The sequence below is a fragment of the Carlito syrichta genome, unplaced genomic scaffold (genome assembly GCF_000164805.1).
Source record: "Carlito syrichta isolate Samal-C Ts95f unplaced genomic scaffold, Tarsius_syrichta-2.0.1 Scaffold315593, whole genome shotgun sequence".
NCBI classification, from domain to species: domain Eukaryota; kingdom Metazoa; phylum Chordata; class Mammalia; order Primates; family Tarsiidae; genus Carlito; species Carlito syrichta.
Genome location: NW_007259689.1, coordinates 1,649,401 through 1,663,971, shown reverse-complemented (window position 1 = coordinate 1,663,971; position 14,571 = coordinate 1,649,401). Strand labels below are relative to the sequence as shown.

Sequence of the window (14,571 nt, the reverse complement as noted above, 5' to 3'; positions counted from 1 at the left end):
TTGTAAAGGTGGGAATGAGACAGCATTGGCCCACCTTAGATCTTACAGGAATCTACTAAAAAGGTGAGGTGGAGATAGGAGAGTATTACTTGCGCCATTGGCTAAGTCAGTGACTTAAACTAGGCAGTGATATCTGATGATTCTTCCTCCCAGTTCAAAATCTTACATTGGTTCCATTCCCCAGAAGGATAGCACCCATATTCTCTTCAGCAGTCTACCCAGCCTCATTTCCTGACCCTTTGTTCCCATTTATTCCGCCTCCCATTGGCATCACTTTCTTGTCCCTTCCTCATCCAAGAAGAGGCAAACCTGAAGTCCACCTTGGAGACCCAGCTCACATCACTTCACTGAAGCCCACTGTGTGGGCCTAACCCCTTCTGTGTCCACACCCCTTGTGCAGTTCTCCATGATAGCATAAGCCATGTTGTATTTATGAAAGACACATTTGTGTATCTCCTCCTCGAGATAGAACATTCTCTGAAATTTATAGACCATTTTCTATCAATCCTTTAAGCATGTGGCATAATTCTGGCTCATGAATGACTGCATTGATGCTATAAAGAGGAGACTTCCTGTATGTAATCTCTAAGCTTCTTTCGTTGTTAAAATTATTGGCTTTGAATTTCAACACTCATTTCAACAAACATGTCTTCACCATCTGATATTATGATAAATGTCTGAGTTACTAATGCAGAAATATAGCTTTGTCAAACACATGCAGATTTTTGTTTGTTTGTTTTGTATTACCCCAAAGAGCTCTATCTTTGTAGCTGAAGAAAAGGAAATCTTTTGTCTAGTTTGGTAGATTAATTTTGCAAATCGGGGGAGGTTTATGACAGTGTATGTGAAATGCAGTTTTTGTTATTTGCCTTTTAAATAGAGTCCTCGAAGAATTGTAGATTTTGAAATTAAATACCCTTGCTATTGTTACCACTAAAACATAATAAAAATAAAGTCCAGCTTCAAGTCATTTTACAGGAGCACTTTCAATCTTCGTCCTCTGTATACATGTAGCCTGTGTCCTGTTCTCCTTCCCCTAACCCTTAGAGGAAGACCAATCCCTCCTTCCTGTCTTGATCCTACTTTCTTCTAGAATCTCTGGAACCAAGCTCCACTGTTGTAGCCCCTCGCTCTTACATTTTCCACCCCCTACTTCACCATCAGCTCCTTCCCTTTAGTCTACAAACCTACCAAGCCCCCTTTGACTCTGAATTCCCCCTCTCCTGAACCTGGCTGCATCCTCCCACTTCCATTTTCTCCATCTTCTTCTTTAGGTGCAAACATCTTGCAAAATAGCCTACATTTCCATCCTCATGTCCTCATCCTCTCCACACAGCTGAAACTTTTGCTAGTCTGACTTTCATTCTTCCTCTGGATTAAACCTGCTCTTGGAGTCACCAACCCTCATCAGCTACCTTCCGCGTGAGTGATACCATTAGTCAGCTCCTACTTGAAATTGACTTTCCACTTGGCTGTTACTACACCACAGCATCTAATTCTCCTTTCTTTCTGTTCTATTTACCCCACCCTATCCACTGCAGATATTTCTTCAGGTTCTGTCTTTAATGCTATATACCTCTTATCTTTTCTTCTTCTCCTCCTCTTCTTCCTCCTCCTGTGTCTTCTTTTTCTCCCTCTTCTTCCTCTCCTCCTCCTCTTTCTCTTTTTTTTCTTTTCTCTCTCTCTCTCCCCCCACTTTCTCTCTCTCCTAAGGAACTCCCCAAACCTCCATGCTAAGGACTCCCAAGTCTCTACTGATAGTTCCAACCTCTTGGTCTTTGTAGTCTGACTTCCGAATGCAACCTGGACTTCTTTTCCTGTGTTCCTGATAGTTCCTCAACTTTGTTCTGTCCAATGCATACAGACTTCACAACCTGTTCTTCCATTGGCATGCCTTATTTCCCTTAATACCTCATTTCCTTTATTGACAACACAATTCTTCCAGCCGTCATCCTGGAGGCATGCCCGACACTCACCCCTCTGTCCAGTTGTTCCAAAGTTCTGTGGATCCTACCTAAATCCTCTCCTCACATCTGGCTCTTCCTTTCTATTCCTCCTGGCCTCTGTCAAAGCTCCTGTGTCAGATCACAGTGGAGGCTCTGTGACTCTCCTGCTCTTCCATCACCACTTGAAAGACTTCAGATCCCTTTGCAAGACTTTCAAAGCCACACAAATCTGACTATCGACTACCTTATGTAGGAGAAGGGTATGGTGGGAAGCGGCACTCCACTCATGGCAAAAGTGCAGGAGGCATAGAGACAGGAATGAAAACCTCAGTCCTTCCCTCCATAAAGTGTAGTTACTTCCAAGCTTCAGCCTCACATTGGCCCTCTGTATGGTCTTTCCTGGGTTTGGGCTAAAAACTGGGGTGTTTCAGACCCAAGAGATAGACCCAAGAGCTGACTTGGATCTGCAGAAGCTGCTAGGCTCTTCCTGACCCTGTATTGCTTTATCCAACCTAAACATGAAAGGAAAGAAAACAATACTGTCCCAACACATATTTAAATTTCTTACAACATTCTTCTCCCTCCCTGACTTTCTCTCCAGTTTAGAAATGCCAGGCTTAAATTTAGTCTTGCTTCTTTGTCTGTATTTTTTTTTCTTTTCATAACAGCATGCATTTTTCTGTAGGTGTTAGAAAATCTGGATTCCAATTAACTTTGCCACTGATTGCTTTGTAAATCTTGGTGAGTCAGGGCTTGCTCATGAATGATGATGAAAATTTTAAAGTTCTTTGAGCATGGCAGTGCATGAGCAGAATACAGATGAACTGATTAAGATGTGTGGTCGCTGCATTTGTGTGATTGGTTTTGAGAAGAAGGCTGTAAACAAATAAGAGGCTTTTAAGTCTTGTTTATTGTTTTCAAGGAGAAGTTTTTGTGCTTTATCTCATATGAAAAACGAGTTTATAGAATTTCTTTAAATCTCTCTTGATCTTAAGTTCATATTCTCAGGCATTAAAATAGGAAACAAGTATCATGAAAAAAAAGTAGGTATTCCAAAAAATTCCACTGATGAATCACTAAACTCCTACCAGGAATTTGATCACTGAGAGACTCAGAAATAGTAGGGTGGGAAAAGTACCCAACAATTCTATTCTTTCTGCCTCCTAATTACAAAGTGAAGAAATAGACAGATGTCATAAGAACATGAACTTCAACAAACATTTGCTTGAAATGGTATTTAAGAATCCCCAGAAATCTCTCCGCAGGCCTCTAAAAAGCCTTCTGTCTGGAGAGAATTGTGATTATAAAATGTTTTCTGCACGTCTCCCTCTCTTTTATAGGCAGTATCATTATTGCTTGTGGGTTTTGGGTTTTCTTTTGCTTTTGCTTCTGTTGTGAGCGTCTGAGCAGAGCCCAGAAGTAGCCAAAGTGGCCTTTTTCAGGTGTTCCTAGCTGACAGGAGGAGTGTGGCCTTGAGAGGGTCCCAGTCCCTTCCCACTTCTTTTATTTACTATTTATTTTTGAGTCAGGGTCTCACTCTGTCACCCAGCTGGAATGGAGTGATGCAATCACAGCTTACCACAGCCTCGACCTCTGGAGCTCGGGCAATCCTTCAGCCTCAGCCTCCTAAGTAACTGGGACTGTAGGTACACACCACCATGCCTGGCTAAATGTTTCAATTTTATCATAGAGACAAAGTCTCACTATGTTGCCCAGGCTGGTCTGAAACTCCTGAGCTCAAGGGATCCTCCTGCCTCACCTAGCCCCATGTCTTTCAAAAAAGAGGCCCTGAAACCTCTTCTCACTTTGCGTGTTAAGAAACTTCTTCACTCTCCAGTCAGAACTTTCTACAATCCCTTTACTCGTATCTTACCATAAATAGAGTGACTGGGCTGTGTGAGAACTTTTTTCTGTTTCCCCCTTTCTGGTGTGGTGAGGATGAGTCAGGTTTTCTGGGTGGTATTTTAAGCTTCCCTTGTCTTCAATAGCATTGGAAGATGTCTGAGAGAATGTCCATTAACAAATTTTTATCTGGAAGTGAAAGGGAAACAGGAAATGTCAGTAACTATGGTAGCAGGATAACAATTTCGGTGAAATGCTTGAATAAAAAGGAAATACTTTTTTTGTTGTTGTTAGGTCTTTGATCCATTTAGAGTTGATTTTTGTGTATGGTAATTGGTAGGAGACTTGCTTAATTCTTCTGCATGTGATCAGTCAGTTTTCCCAGAGGAATACTTTTTGACCTATTGTAAAAATTAGCATGGATTCAGTCATCCTGTCCTAAAATAAATTAATTTAGACCTTAACTAAATTATGCTGATCAGGTAGCAAAATTGAAAATCATTACTCCTGGTCTCTGGATGACTTCATTTCTACTGTGGCGATGATTATTAGTGTAGAAATGTTTAAAATGGGAAGGTCCTGATTGGCCTCCAGAAATAAATGTTGATCCCTGTGTCTCGCATCTGTGGGACCAAGGGTTTGACAGAATTATCTTCTTATTGGATAGATATTTTAATATCTGTACCAGTGAGCGAAATATTGCTTTCTGGGTCATGGGTATGAGGTAGGTTTCTTGCTTTCCCTTTCATCAGAACTGATAAACACTTGATAGAAAAGATCTTTAAATGGCACAGGAAACTGCCAGGGGAGGGAGGGGAGCACACCTCAGCAATAAAGGTACCTAATCTCAAACCAGATGAAGTGGGGACCAAAGTGAAGCCCAAACTTTACCTGTACAATGATCATTTGTTAACCTAACCCTAAATTGTACCCCACATTGTGAACAAAAAGTAAAATAAAATGAAACAGGCAGTGTTTTTACACCTGGTAGAATATTAGGAAAGGATTTAGTTGCCTAATCACAGCATTCTTAACTCAATTCCTTTTCTAGTGAAACTAGATCTGTTTTCCTCTCCCAATGGAACACTGTAGAGGATCGTCTTGTAAACTTCAAACCTTGTGCTCACATTGGGAAGATGCATCTTTTATCAGCATAGTTGAAAGTTAACCACATGAGCCATGGACTGGATAGACCTCGGACCACATCTCAGGGCTATCACCTACAAACTCTGTGACAGTGTATAAGGCACAGAGCCCCTCCCATCCTCAGTTTTCTTGATCTGTGAAACTTAGTGGGAATACATTCAAGGGATTATGGATGAAAGAGGATGTACATGTAGTAGCTAGCACTGTGTGAGCACAGGGTAAGTGCTCAATAATAAGTGGTACTTGCAATCAGCATCCTTATCCTGATGCCCATACTCCATGCATGGTATTCTCTTCTCTTCCATATTGGAGCATAGGTAATCAAATCCCCCCAAACAGCTTGTAAGGTGAAGAGAGTATCTCCCAAATTCAAGTAACCAGCCCAGATCGTTGCATAAGTGAGTTATTCATAGTAAGAATACTAAAAAGAGAGCAAATTTTTTTCCTCCATTGTCCTGAATCTATATAGTTTACTGAGAAATTCTGGGAAACCCAATATACCAATGGCTTGAAAAGCAACTCTGCTTTGGGGAACAGCACCTCCCTCTCCCCATCCTGCAAAAATGAACAAACATCACTTGTGAATGCTTTGCACAGCAATGTTCCCCATCCCTCCCCATAAATCACCTACCTCCAAGTCAGGTTTACAAGACATTAGCTTTCCTCCTTGCCAGGTATCACCAGATTTTGTACTTAATTCCTCAGATATCCCTATGAGAAATGAAAACAGAAGACTGTCTCATTTTGGCTTCTTTGTCATTCTTGTACCAACAATCAGAAAACTTACGAACAGGGATCTCCTGTTAAATCTGTTTAAGTCAAGAGTACGGGACTCCTTAGCAATCCTCTTCATTTCATCCTACAACAGAAGGACCTTTGAAACTGTACATACTCTTTGCTCTTGTTTGTTTGTTTTTTGTTTTGAGTCAGAGTCTCATTCTGTCACCCAGGCTGGAGTGTAATGGCATGCTTATGGCCACTGCAGCCTCTACCTGCTGGGCTCAGGCGATCCTTCCACCTCAGCCTTCCAAGTAGCTGGAACTACAGGTGTGTGCTGCCATGCCCAGCTAAGTTTTTGATTTATTTTAGAGATAATGTCTTGCCAAGTTGCCCAGGCTGGTCTCAAACCTGTGAGTTCAGCCAATCCTCTCACCTAGGCCTCCCAAAGTGATAGGATTATAGGCGTGAGCCACCACACCCAGCCCATACTTTTTGTTTTACACCCTAGGAAATTATGGAACAGAGTGGTTGAGTGACTTACCTTGGGCTCAGCAGACAGCAAATGACAAAAAAGTAGCTAGCATTGACTGAGTACTCATTACAGCCCAAAGCTCTCCTTATGTACCTTATGTATTATTTCAGTTACTTCCTAGAACAAGTCTAAGAGGTATAGATAGTATTATTATCTATAACAATTTTCAGATGAGGAGAGGAGGGCAGGTGGTGAGCAACTTACCCAAGAATGTTGTCCTGGGATTAGAACTCAGGTGGCTGACTCCAGAGACTTCTATCATCCATATGCTCTGGGACAGAACTGGGAACAGAATTCAATTAGAATCTATTTCATTTTCCTGGTTCCCACATAAGCCTCATTGCTCAAGGTCATTATCACAAAAGTAAAGGCACATTTGTCTGCAATTAGGGACCATTTGTTCAGTAACTACTTACTGAGTATGTAGTTTGGTTAAGGGTCTGTGTTGGTTTCTATGGAGGAATATGAAAGTGAATACAAGCGCTGCTTTGTCCTTGATGAAATCAGTGTACCCTATTCCTGAAACTTCAGAGCGACTTCTGTAGAATAATGGCTGATAACAGTTCTCACTACAAACTGATGAATATTTAGAAAATCCAAGTTACTTGAGGGATAAATTGACTCTATGAAATACAAATTAAGAGGGCTGGGCACAATGGCTCACACCTGTAATCCCAGCGCTTTGGGAGACCGAGGATTACTTGAGGCCAGGAGTTCAAGAACAGTTTGGGTAACATAGTGAGACCCCATCTCTATAAAAAAAAAAAAATTAAAAATGAGCTTACATGGTGGCACATGCTTGTAGTACCAGCTACCCCGGAGGCTGAGGAAGGAGGATCACTTGAGCCCAGTAGGTCAAGGCTATAGTGAGCTATGATTGTGCCACTGTACTCCAGCTTGGGTGACAGAGTGAAAACCTGTCTCTAAAATGAAACAAATAGGAGAGTAAAATATGAATAACAAATGTCCCCAAATTATATCTTGGTGTGTTGTGAAAGTAATGTGTCAGTGCTGTGTTGCCAGTGCTTAAAACTTGTGGCATCCTGCAGTAATTCTGTTCTCTGGTTGTCACCATTATGCTCTAAGCAAGGATCAGTTATCTGAGTCAAGGCTATCCTTAGTGTATGAATCGTGGTTTGGTGGCTGTCTGTCTTGGTCTGACATCTTAGGAAAGAAGTAATTTAGCTTCTAGGAGGAATTTTGCTACTTCTGTTCTTGATTTTTTTCAATGTTTTTGTCTCTTTCCACCTGTTTGTCTGTGTCTATTTTCACTGTTCCAAAGAGCATCTTATGATTTTTAGAATCTCTCTTGTTTCATAGTAGGAGCATCACTTAGCTTTTGTGTCTTTCTCTAAGAAGAATTCCAAGATATTTTACAAGGTCCAGGTACCCGGTACCGCCAGTGTGCTTGAAGTGATGAAGCCTTCGCTCTCCAAATCCAGGAGAAGGAAGGCTGAGGGAGTGAGCAGGGGGCATTGTGGCTCTCATGCTTGGGGCTGGACTTCTGATGTGTGCAGCTGGAATTTAGGAATCAGAGTGCTGTTTCAGCTCTAACTATGCTGCCCAGACCAGAGTAGGCATCCAATTCCAATTTGTGGTCCACACTCTGATAGTATCTAAGATGATGATGATTAAAACGACAAACAACTAACATTTGGGAAATATATACTGTGTACCAGGCACGGTACTAAGTTCTTGGGAATTCCTTATTTAATCCTCACAGTTAGCTTATAATATAGATATTCTTATTCCTGTTTCACAGATAAGGAAACTCGTCCAAGGTCACAAAATTAGTGAGACAGAGCCGGGGTTCAAACCAAAGTCTGTCTCATCCATCCCAGAGCTCTTAGCCACTAAAGTAGGGTTCCCTGATGGTGAAGACGCCAAAGGTCATGCTGTAGGGGCAGAGGCAACTGTGAAGATAAAACTGAGGGGAGACATGAGGAGATAAAATATTGAAGGACCATTGGGTGGAAGAGAGCCCCAGAGTGATTTAGGCAGTTTCATGGAGGTAGAATTAGACCAATGAGGAAAAATCACTGGGAGCTTCATATTGGTACAAGGTAGCTGCATATTGGTACAAGGTACCACACATGTGGTAACCATGTGTGGTGATAGGTGTGTTAACTAATAAGGATGATGAGAATTTCTCAATATATACATACACCAAAACATCACATTGTACACTTTAAATTTATACAATTTTTATCTGTGAATTATACCACAATAAGACTAGGAAAACAAAGAAAGAGTTCTCTGTCACATTCAGAGTTATCCCAGGATGGGCTGAAGTACACCAGACACCAGCCAATTCCATGTCACTGAAGTCTTCCAAGCTAGGCTGAGCAGCTCCACGGGGAGAACTCGACCATTGCCAAGCCTGTGATTCTTTGATCCCAACCTGTAGTGCTCTGATAAGTCCAAAGTGCCTGTCAGAATCATCACAAAACCTTATACCTGCTCAGACTCCTCTGTTCTTGAGTCTGTTCTTCCTTTCACCAGATCCAGGGAACTAACCACCAAGGGCACTACCAAGTGGTATGTCATGGCAAATGTAAAACTGATGGAACGCATGAGTCAGGTTAGAGGATGCTGAGGTTAAGGGTGGGCATGCCGGGGTTTAGACCCTGTTTTAGTCAATTGCTGTGCAATTGTTACTATACCCCTTCATGCCTTGGTTTCCTTATATATTATGCTGTAAATGGAACAATATTGAAAAGTGTTTTCAAGATTAATGAGTTGATACATTTAAAGCCCTCAGAACAGAGCCTGGCATGTTTTATTACTCAGAAATTGTTAGTATTGGCTTTATAAGTATGATGGTGCTTTTGATTTGCTCTCAGTCAAATAAGTAAAGCATTTTCTTCAAAAATAACCATGACAAGGTCAATAGAAATAACAGTAGCAGTAAGTGACTGAACTGAAATCAAGTCCAAAGCCCACTCTTAACTACCTACTTGGTGTTGGTACTAAGTTGAGTGCTCTATTGAGTTAACTCTTGTATTTCCTAGGAAAACCTGGTAGGTAGGTGTCATTACATTTTACAGGTGAGGAACCTGGGACCCAGACAGGTTATGCAGCTTGCCCAGTATCTCCAGTAAGTGCCCAGAGAGGCATGATTAGATTCCAGGTCTTTCTGTGTGTATTTATCGTTGGAAGTATTTCTATACTTGTGTAGCAGTAACAAATAGCCCTTTTTAAAAAAGCCCATAATTGGTCAAGCTCAGTGGCTCAGTCTATAATCCCAGCACTTTGGGAGGCCGAGGTGAGTGGATTGCCTGAGCCCGTAGGTTTGAGACCAGCCCAGGCAACTTGGTGAGACCTCATCTCCACAATAAAAAATAAAAAATTAGCTGGGCATGGTTGCATATACCTGTAGTTCTGGCTACTTGGAAGGCTGAGGTAGAAGGATTGTCAGAGCCCAGCTGGTTGATGCTGGGATGGCCATGAGTGTGTCACTGCACTCCAGCCTGGGTGACAGAGTAAAACAGCAACTAAAAAAAAAAAAAAAGGCCCATAATTAATTGACATCAGAAAAGATTACAAGTTTGTTTCATTCCCAGATAATGACCTTAAAAAATTTGCAGCTCTGACATTTACTTGACATGTGCAGTCAAATGGCATTGGAGGAATAAATGGTCAATAGTATTCAGTGTTTACAACCACAAGTGATAGTGGAATTACAGACCCATCACTCACATTACACTGTGGTCTGAAAATAATTTTAAAACAAAAAGATGATCAAGATCCAGGCTGGGGCCTGCCAGTGTGACACACAGTCTGACACACCAGAATTACAGGATGAGAATTGTCACAGTCCCTTGCAATAGGTGTCATGGATTTGACCACATAAAGTCTTAGTGTGTGTATTCAAAACAGTGATGACATCATGTTCCACTTATTTTTGGATCTAGGTGTCTTCAGATACCAGTGCTAGAAAAAAACGCTACAATGGATGATTTCTTCCAGCTTTCTGCCAGAAAGACTGAATGAGGAAAGTATGATGCTGCGAGCATGGACCACATGTGGTTGAAGTGTCTATGAATGTTGTAGGATACAATTGAATGCAAACTGTCTTCTTTGTCATAAAATGAAGCGAGGCTACAAGTCAAGGTGTTGGCAGTGCCTGTGAATAGCAACTGTTGAAAGAGGGCGCTTGGCTTTGGCATTGATTGCAAAGATAAACATTTAGATGTATTTTTTCAAATTCTGGGTCTTTCAGACATGTTATTTACCTTCATTATTTATTCAGGTTATACGGCCTATCTTGGCTCATGGGCAGTCTCACTACATTCTGATTCTCCTTTTGTCTCTTTGTGTATATATTTCCAGTGTTTCATCCTGTTGACCTTCCAGATATTGTGTAATGAAAATATATGCAGAATGTAATCAAGAAATGTTCCATGAAATTAAAAAAAGAAGTTAGTGTTTCTAAATGTTGTCCTACGTAGGAATTATCAGCTACAGGAAATTGAGAAGAGTTGACTATGCAAATATTGGAACCCAAGCCAGCACAGATATTGCTTAATAATTGATTTTGTTTCTCATGATTAGTAATGCTGTATCATCCATTACCCCTCTTGAGAGATGTAGGAGTTAGACAGATAAAGGTCAAAAAGCTTTTTTTTGAGACAGCTTTTCACTCTGCTCTCCAGGCTGAAGCGCAGTGGTGTGATAGCTCTCTGCAGTCTCTCAAGTATCCAGGACTACAAGATGTGAGCCCCCATACCTGGACAATTCTTTAAGTTTTTTGTAAAGATAGGGTCTCACTGTGTTGCTCAGGATGTTCTCAAACTCCTGGCCTCAAGAGATCCTCCCACTTCGGTCTTCTAAAGCACTGGGTTTACAGGAGTGAGCCACCACCCCCAGCACTCACTTTGTTAGTGATAAGATTTACCATGAAAACTGCAGTCTTTGATAAGTGTGCCTGGTGTGTTTCAGCCTTGACTGACCCAGACTTACCCACCTAGCCCCAGGAAGAGCCCACAATGCCGGCCTCCCCTGTAGGGTCTGCTCTTGTAGAACTTGTAGTTTGGAGTAGGAGAGAAAGTGTGTCATTCCAGAAGCTGGAGGAAGACGCTTAGCTGCACATGCTCAGTCCCTTCTCCAGTACTTACCACTCAGACAGCCCATGAGTAAGGTGGCAGAGAAATGCCCAGGGGCATTATTCTAATAGAGCTTCCTTTACAAGGATGTGCCTGGAAGCAAAGGCTTAGGAGGGGCTGGAAGTGTTGTGGGTGGAAGGATCTCCTGAACCCAGGTGGTTGAGGCTTTGGTGAACTGCCAACATATCACTGCACTCCAGCCTGGGTGACAGAGTGAGACTTCAACTCAAAAAAATAAAAAATAAAAAATAAAAAAAGCCGGGCTCGGTGGCTCAGCCTGTGATCCCACGACTTTGGGAGGCTGAGGTGAGTGGATTGCCTGAGCCCGCGGGTTCAAGACCCACCTGGGCAACTTGGCGAGACCTCATCTCTACAATGAATCAAAAAAATCAGCCGGGCGTGGTAGCGCATGCCTGTAATTCCAGCTACTCTTGGAAGGCTGAGGCGGAAGGATCGCCGGAGCCCAGCAGGTCGAGGCTGCAGTGGCCGGGAGCAGCCACTGCACTCCAGTCTGGGCGACAGAGTGAGACTCCAACTCAAAAAAAAAAGGAGGATCTTCCTCCAACAATAAATTATGAAATAAAATGCAGCTGAAATGTAAGCCTTTTTTTTTTTCACTCTGGTTGAACTCATTAGTAAAGTACCTTGGGCTACCCAATTACTGTAATCAATATATTGGACATACCCAGATTACTGGAGACAGGTTGTCAAGGTGGGTAATCCCAGGAGCATATTCAATACTGGGGAGAGTTTTGAAGATAACGGCACCTAATAAAAACTCCAGAAATGCCACTGAGAAGAGTCTCAATATTGGCTGTGTATCAAATTCACTGAAAATAACTTGCTGATTAGAGCAAAGTCTTGATCCTCATCATGGTCAGGAAAAGATTTATGCTTTAAAGTTCCTATGCTACTTAATCTACTTAGCATTTCCCTGGCCGTTGTGGCTGAATTTCTCTTCAGTGAAGACTGCATGACAACCATTTATAACATTATTGCCAAGGATACAGCCGAGGGTCTGCCCAGCATCAATCACATGTTTGGAGAATGGTGCAGGGGGTAGGGCATCAGGTTCTGGTTTGGGATTTTAGGTATGGGTGTCTCCATGTGTATCAGTAACAAAGAGCAGTACCCTTGACAGCATACTCTGTGACCTCCAGGAAACATTAGATATGCTGCATCTCGAACGTTAGAAGTAGTCATCTTGCCTGGAACTCACAATTCTGTAACCCTTCTATGCTTCAGCCAGTAGTTCTGAAGCCAGGCTCTTACCTGGGCATTCTGCTTAGAGCACTAATAAAACTTTGTCTCCCAAGGGGTTTAAAGAAATGATCTCAAAACATGTGGCCTCACTCCTGCCCAATTGCTGTAAAGAACTCTCTGGATTTCAGCAGAAGCCCTTGAATCTGAAGTGGAAGCCCTGCTTTTGTTCTGTTCAACCCTCCTTTTCTTAAGTGTTATCTTTTGCATTAGTGTCGCTTACCCATACTTATTTTAGTTTACATGCTTACGCTTAGGCAGTGGCATTCATTTTGGAGCAGGAATGAATCATGGTTGGACCTATGGACCAAGGAAAAGGAGGAAGTTGTCATTTCACACCACCTGTAACAGTGACCCCTCTCTGGACATTCTGTGGCATAAAGATGTCCAATCGGGGGTTCTGAACAGGCAAGAGGGAGTCAAGAACCAGTAATGGTGAAACCACAAGGCTGAATGGCGTTTCCAGCAAGAACAGACTGAGGAGAGGAATTGGCTGTGGGGCATGACCTGGGGAAACTGGTGAGACTGGAGAAAGACTGAGAAAAGGGAACAGAGACTTAGTGGAAGGGGCAGCATTGTAACATCAAAGAGAAGGAGAAAGTCCAAAGAAAGAAAAGGCAGCGAACAGTGGCCAATGCAGGTAGAAGAATTAACACATAGCAAGAACTGAGAAGCATCCCCCGGATTAGCAAGAAGAAGGTGACTGTTGACCTTAAGAGGAGTTGGAAAAGATGGTGAGAATTGAAGTCAGGTTGTGAAGGGGATCGAGCAGGAGGAGAGAAGCAAAGACTGCAATTGTGTTCCATTCTTGTGGGCAAGAAAGCTGAGAAGAGGGGTTAACCTCAGGGAGCCACACAGTCCTTGGAGGGCAGTTCTTTAGAGGAGGAATGTTTTTATTTTGTTTATAGGACAAAGAAGAAGACTCATAAGAAAAAGAAGTCGAAGTTAGAGGAGAAAGGGTAAAATGTCTAGAATGAAGTCTTGGAAGTTCGGAAGGGATGACCTTGACAAGGAAGGAAAGGCTTCTTATGTCCTCAGAACAGGGGAAAGGAGGTGAGCACGGAATGATGAATGATGGCCTGTTAACAGGGTCATTCCCAAGGACCTCAGCTTCCCCAGGGCAAAGACAGGTGAGGGTATCTGAGAGTAAGTGGGAGGGATGTTGCGAGAAAAGCGCGAAGGTTGGATTCATTGCCGAGGAGATTGGGAGAAGACGGTGATTTCAAGGAGAACTCAGCCAACTTGGGAAACCACAAATTTGGGTGATCAACAGGTTGGAAGTTTGTTATAAGGTCCAAGAACTAGTGCATTTTGAGAGCAAGAGAGCCAGGTGGACAACGTGTTTGATCATGAAATATGGTTGGATTTTCCAGGGTATCATTGCGGGTGATGACAAGAGTAGGTCTCCAGAGTGGACCCTAGCCCCACAGAAAGGAAAGTAGAGGAAGCAGAGGGCGTCTATAGGACTGACTGATGTCAGGGATATTAAAAAGTAGCACTGCCTCAAAAATTCTCTCCTACTCTGATAGGTATCTACAGGAGCCCGAAATTCCATGAGGGGCGTTTATACCAGCCTTTCATTTACAGTAAACCAGAAACAGAACTGAGATTGGGGATACTTTAATCTCTAGTGCTTTCTACTTAATCATGGATGACAGATGAAAGGGGGCAGTTCTCAGAAATATTTATTGGTTGGTTTGTTGACAAGGGCAGGAGTAAGTGGAGAGAGTGCACATGGGCACTGTGGCTGAGAGAAAGAGAGAAACGTTAGCTGTGGAACTTAATTCAACTTTGTTGAACTTTTCCAAATGCAACTCTATCTACAAATGTAACACAATTAACAGCACCTTCATAGATACAAGAAAATGAGTTTTCTTTTTCTTTTTTTGAGTTGGAGTCTCACTCTGTCGCCCAGACTGGAGTGCAGTGGCTGCTCCCGGCCACCACAGCCTCGACCTGCTGGGCTCCGGGGATCCTTCCGCCTCAGCCTTCCAAGTAGCTGGAATTACAGGCATGCGCT

The 14,571-nt window shown here is 42.5% G+C and overlaps 1 protein-coding gene across 1 annotated transcript in view; it reads left to right on the top strand.

Annotated features, from left to right (window-relative positions):
* Positions 1-14,571, top strand: part of LIMCH1 (LIM and calponin homology domains 1) — a 245,906-nt gene that overhangs the window by 80,492 nt on the left and 150,843 nt on the right. The gene's annotated exons all lie outside the window — the stretch shown is intronic.